The sequence below is a fragment of the Struthio camelus genome, chromosome 1 (assembly GCF_040807025.1).
Source record: "Struthio camelus isolate bStrCam1 chromosome 1, bStrCam1.hap1, whole genome shotgun sequence".
Taxonomy (NCBI): domain Eukaryota; kingdom Metazoa; phylum Chordata; class Aves; order Struthioniformes; family Struthionidae; genus Struthio; species Struthio camelus.
This window is the reverse complement of record NC_090942.1, coordinates 213,082,696-213,088,418: the sequence shown is the minus strand read 5'-3', so window position 1 is coordinate 213,088,418 and position 5,723 is coordinate 213,082,696. Positions and strand designations below refer to the sequence as shown.

The 5,723-nt window shown below is 43.1% G+C and overlaps 1 pseudogene; it reads left to right on the top strand.

Annotated features, from left to right (window-relative positions):
• The first annotated feature begins 3,336 nt into the window (after positions 1 to 3,336).
• LOC138066143 (uncharacterized) lies at positions 3,337 to 4,892 on the top strand (annotated as a pseudogene).
• The last annotated feature ends 831 nt before the right edge of the window (positions 4,893 to 5,723 follow it).

The window sequence follows — 5,723 nt, the reverse complement described above, 5'->3', positions numbered from 1 at the left end:
CCTTTCCCTTGAAGAGAGGCATGCTTCTTTCAGCAGTCATGGGCCTGCTTCCGCCAGCTGCAAACCAAGACTCGGGCAAACATGCCTCTTTACACAGGGTAGCTGTTTCAAGTTCTGCGCCTGCTCACAAACTGCACTGGATATGGCCCTTTCCCTCAGGGAATCAGCTCCCCTGAGGAAGAGTCTCCCACACTGGGCTCTCGGAGCCGCCACTGGTTCTAAAGGCAAAGGGGAGCTCTTTGGAGTCCTTCTAGAGCTTGCCAAAAGCTGGGCTCTAGGCAGGAGTCTTTGACTAGCTTCAAAGAGAACAAGCTTACCTGCACCCACTGTCATGTCCCTGAAGCCAGTGTTGTTAATTGCCTTATCAGATCACGCTCTAGATGGTTGCCATCTTCCTGCAGCACTCTGCCCAGTTCCCAGTAGGTTTCGACTCTATTACCCTGGGGACAAGCCAGAAAAGGGAACATTTGAACTTCTTCCTCCTTGAGGCGCAGGACGTCTTAGAGCTCTGAGTACTTGGTCTGCACAGCTTACCAAGTGGCATCGCACAGACAGCTCCATTTCTAGGAGCTAGCCATAGAAAGTAGCTGAGTGATGAGCTTCATGAGGAATTGTCTGGCCAAATGGAGGATTCCCCCTATTGCTATGGTAAGTATACACCCGTGTTCAGAAGGCCCTCCTTTGCGCTGGATACTCCGCAACCACACAGCTGCTGCGCCAAAGAACTGGTGGTTCCTCTAGACAAAACCAAGTGCCAGGGACAAAAGGAGCACACAGGACAATGGTGTTTCCAGACTTCCTCAGCAGGGGCTGACTCACTGGCTCTCCTTGGCTCCTCAGAAAGGCTCCTGGGGTAACTGATGTGGATTGTACCGGGAGACCTGCCTACCCTTCACAGTTTTGCTCAGGAACAACATTTACATATGAGTGTCTTGGAGAGGTCAACAAAGATCAAAGCATGGTCAGAGGTGCAGGCAGCAGCTGGGACATTGAGATGACAGGGCAACAGGCTTAGTACTACTACTCTGCTCAGGAAGTTGTCAGAGAATATGTCTGGAGAAAAGGAGGAAGCCTGGGAAGAAGAAATGATCCATGGGTGTGCTCAGAAGAGGCCTCTGAAAGGCAGATCCTTGGAAATGCAAAGATGGCTGCGGATACCCAATAACACAACCCCAACAATGACACGTTCACAAAATCACAGGTACTGTGTCGCTGGCAAAACCTTCTCAACTTCTGGACTGGTTACTTAATTAAACTTATTGCCAACTAACAAATTTCAGTCACTAATTTGTGCAATGAGAAGAAGGGAACACAAGCAATCAAACACTTAAGTGAACACCTTGGCACGCTCTTCCCCAGACTCTGTTTATGTCAAACACTTATTGTCCCCCCTTCCTACTCTCAATTTCCCCTATTCTCCCCATCAGGACTGCAGGACGTTAGGGTCCTGTGCACAGTAACTACTTCTTTCTGCTGCCCCTTGCACCTTACTGTTTCTCCTCCTCTGGTACATGCTCCTTACAGTGACTGCCCCACTATGGGTCAGCCACAGTGTGACCCCTCAGGATGCCCCTGCCCCACCATGGGGGGAGGAGAATTAAGAGCAGTAGTTTTGGTAGCACAAAATGGAGCAAAAATCGTATATGTAGACTCTCGTGATGTGTGGGCCAGTGCCACACAATGGCTCTGGTCATTGGGAAAGCCTGAATTGGGAAATAAATAGATCTCCAGTTTGGAGAAACCAAGACTGGCAACTATTTACTAAATATAGCCCAGAAAACACCATTCAAGATGAGATGGGTGAAAGCTCATGCCAAGGATAGTCAACCTGCCACAAAATGGAACCAAAAGGTGGATGAGTTAACTAAAATTAGGAAAATCACCTTAAGTACTAAGTGGTATCAGTTGGGAGAATGGTTACATGAAAACCTAGGCCACACAGGCAAAGAAGCACTACACAGAGTAAGGGTTGGCCCATAAACAGGAAAACTTGTGAAATTATCCTTACAGAATATCCCCAATGAAGATTAAAATTCCAAGCAGATCACCCCACTAAAGCAGCACCTCTACATATCAGTGAAGGAAAAACTTTATGGTCCACATGGCAAACTGATTATATTAGGCCATTCAGACCTTCTGCAGGATATTGATATATTTTCACAAGAGTGGAAGTAGTTTCCAGCCTGCTAAGTTTTTGACTAGGTGTCAAAAAGTCAATGGGCAAAATATAGTATGAGGACTATTGTTTTTGTTCTCAAATCTACGCACTCCTGATGTTATCTAAAGTGATAATGGCTCATACTTCTCGTGTAAGGAAGTACAATATTGGGCAAAACAGGAAGGAATTCAATGGGTGTTCCACACCCCATACTAGCCTCAATCAAATGGGATGGTAGAAAGAGCTAATGATTTATTGAAAAGGAGTCTCAAACCGCATGACGTGCAATGGGATATGCGACTTCCCAAAGTATTCCATCAACTGAATAATCATTATGGGCCTACTGGAAGCCCTGTAGGCTGAGCATTCTTTGAAAGAACTGGGCTTGGTGCTCCACCAAGGAAAGGGAAGGTATCCAATAACATTACAGCCAGGACAACCTGTCATGGTTAACTTACCATCTATTGGTACTGTGCCTACGGCTCTAACTAAACCTCGTGGCCCACTTACCTGGGAATTTACCAATAGCAGTGGTGCAAAACACAGATTTAGTGCATTTTTCCTTCTTTCTAATGGGGTAACCTGTTCAGAATCACCCCATTGGAACAAGTCTATCTCAGTTTTGTCTTACAGCACCCCATGAGATGGCTGGGCACGCTGCCTATACGCTGATGATGCTGCTTACCAAGGTCCATTATGGGAGGTCAACAAATTGGCCATGGTCTCATGCCCGTACTAAATATATGGGGAGTATGAGACTAAACTCCAATAAAGAATTGAATCTATTGACAGTGCTTATGCATAGAACTAAAGTATACCTGGAGAATGAATGGAGCTGGGATAGTACAAACTATCTACCTCAGCTACTAGGGAAAGTAGGACAGGAAATAAAGGTAGGATGTAGACTGACCAATGGGTCCACTCATGAAAGGATGACTCACGTCTCCATAACTGAAGTAAAAAGAGGAACAAAACAAAAAAAGATATGTGCCAATGGAAAATTAGACTGTTGGCACAATTTTACACTAGTTCAACCAGTTTTTGTAATTTGCTTTTGGGCCCATAACAGTGTAGGGCTATCACTTAAATTTAAAATAGGCATTACTGAACTTAGTACAACAACAACAGCAGCAACCCCAACTGCAACTTTTCCTCCCAAAACAAGTATTCCAATTACCATGCCAAATAAAAGGATACTGTCCCCACAAATCTCTGAAATTGGACCATATGCGATCAAATATGCAGGTCAACAATGAGTGTTATTTAATTCATCATGGTCCCTCAGACGAGTAGAACTAATGCTGTATATCAGTATTTCTACAATTAAACCAACCTGCTCACCATTTCTAAGTACCACCTACGCAGGATGGTTGGCATGGTTGCATGGGAGAGCCCTCACTTCTCCAAAACGAACAAGGAGAGATGTAACTGGAATACTGGGAACAGGCCTAGGGGTCTTAAATAGTATAGAGGCTGAAGTGCTTGTAAATAAACTAAGCACAACAACAAGTGATTTGTACAAATGAGAGCATCCATTGTGGTCTTCTCTGTTAGTACTGGGAACTAACCAATGGCTGTTATCTGATATACTGCCTCAATGTGAAAGAATTAATGAAAGAGACCACCAATTAATTGTGGATGCACTTGGTGTAGGCCAAGATAATGTCTCACTAGCTCTTAGTTGTATCCAGGCTCAACTGTGGATGCAATCTATGGTAGCAGCAATGATAAGAGATAGTGAAGAGGGCACCTTACCCACTGAAATTCGAAAGGTAATTTGGGATAATACAACTAAATTTTAAAGGGAATTCCAATCTTGGTGGTATTTAGGCAATTTTTCTTATGACCCCCATCAACAACAAGGCCACAGCTTTTGTCCTAACAATATGCAATGCTTTGGTATACACCATATACCCAATCACTGTGCTGGGATTAAACCACAATGGAACTATGCCCTATCGTTAGAGCATAGAATATGGGCCCAATGAAAGGGAAACAAATGGCAAAGTGTTGATATTAATGCATGTGTTCTACAGGAACAACAAGGATTTATCTGTGAGAGTAATACCATCAATGTCCAAGACATTTGTCTTGACACTGAACAAAATGTTTGTCACTTCAAAATATATCCCAGTGAAACTCCTGAAATTGTACTTGTATATCTTGGAAAAGGATGTGTTTGTATAAGAACCTTTTTGTGATTCTATATTTGTAGATAACATTACTGTAGATACTAGCAATCACTCAAATATTTGTGTTTGTAACTTTACTGAAATTATGGGATGTGACTTTAATTATTCAGCTCCTGTTACGTCTCATCAATTGTTACAATCTAATTATACATTAAATTGAGATTTATTGCCTACTCCCATCAGAATGAATCTTAGATTGGTGAAAAAACTTCTACAATATGATGACCTCTGTCAACTGCTGAAATGCATCTGAAACAATGGACAAAGAACCCTAATCACCATCCATCATGATACAGAAGAAATACACCATGCTCTGGAAAGGGTGAAAAAGGACGGAAAACATCCTTTTTCATTATTGGTGGGAAACTCTTCTTGGATGGTCACTGACAGCAATGGCAATTTTTAATCTTGTGCTTCATCCAGTTGTGATTTTACTAACTCCGACATTATTATGTCCGTTACTTGTAATCATATTAAATATAAGGGTTTGGTACATGATAAAGCAAATAACCGAGTTCAACCACCCAAGATGTATAAATTAAGTACACCACAAACTGTTTGCGTGCTGTGGACCTGTTAGTGCAAAAATTATCAATATACTATTTATGTTACAGAGGCAAGAGGTGACTGTACCACCACTCGGTGAAAGATAAGATGAATTGACTATAGTCAATTGACTACAGATCCAGTAGACTGAGAAAACTTATCATTTGCTTTTGCACATCACTCATTAGAATACATCTAGAATACTGGGTCCAGCTTTGGGCTGCCCAGTTCGGGGAAGACGTCGGTAAACTGGAGGGAGTTGGGGTAAGGGCCACTGAGATGGTCGGTGCTGGGCTTGTTCAGCCTGGACCAGAAGCAGCTTCGGGGCATAACATCAGACCCCAATAGCTAGGAGGAGGCCAGCAGGAAGACGCATCCAGGCTCTTTACTGAGGTTCATGCTGGTAAGACAACAGATAATGGCCATAAACTGAAACAGGGAGGTTCCAAATGGAGATATATGTATACATAAAATCTACTATAAGGCTAATTGAGCTTTGGGTCCAGTTGCCCAGAGACGTTGTGGCCTTTTTGTCCTTGGAGGTTTTCAAGACCCAACAGGATAAAACCTTGGGCAAGCTGGTCTCCGTTCAGTGTTGACCCTGCCTTGAGCAGGAGGTTCGACTAGAAACCCCCTGGGAGGGCCCTTCCAAGCTGAATAAATCTGTAATTTTAAGGAAGAAACAAATTAGTTTTTTCTTGTACAATGACTTTACTCTCTGGGAGTCTTAGGAAAGTAGCTGCTTTTTGCTGATGAGAGGCCAACTGCATTTAGATGTGAGACACCTGAATATGAGTCTACATATAACTTAATCATTTTACGTGAGA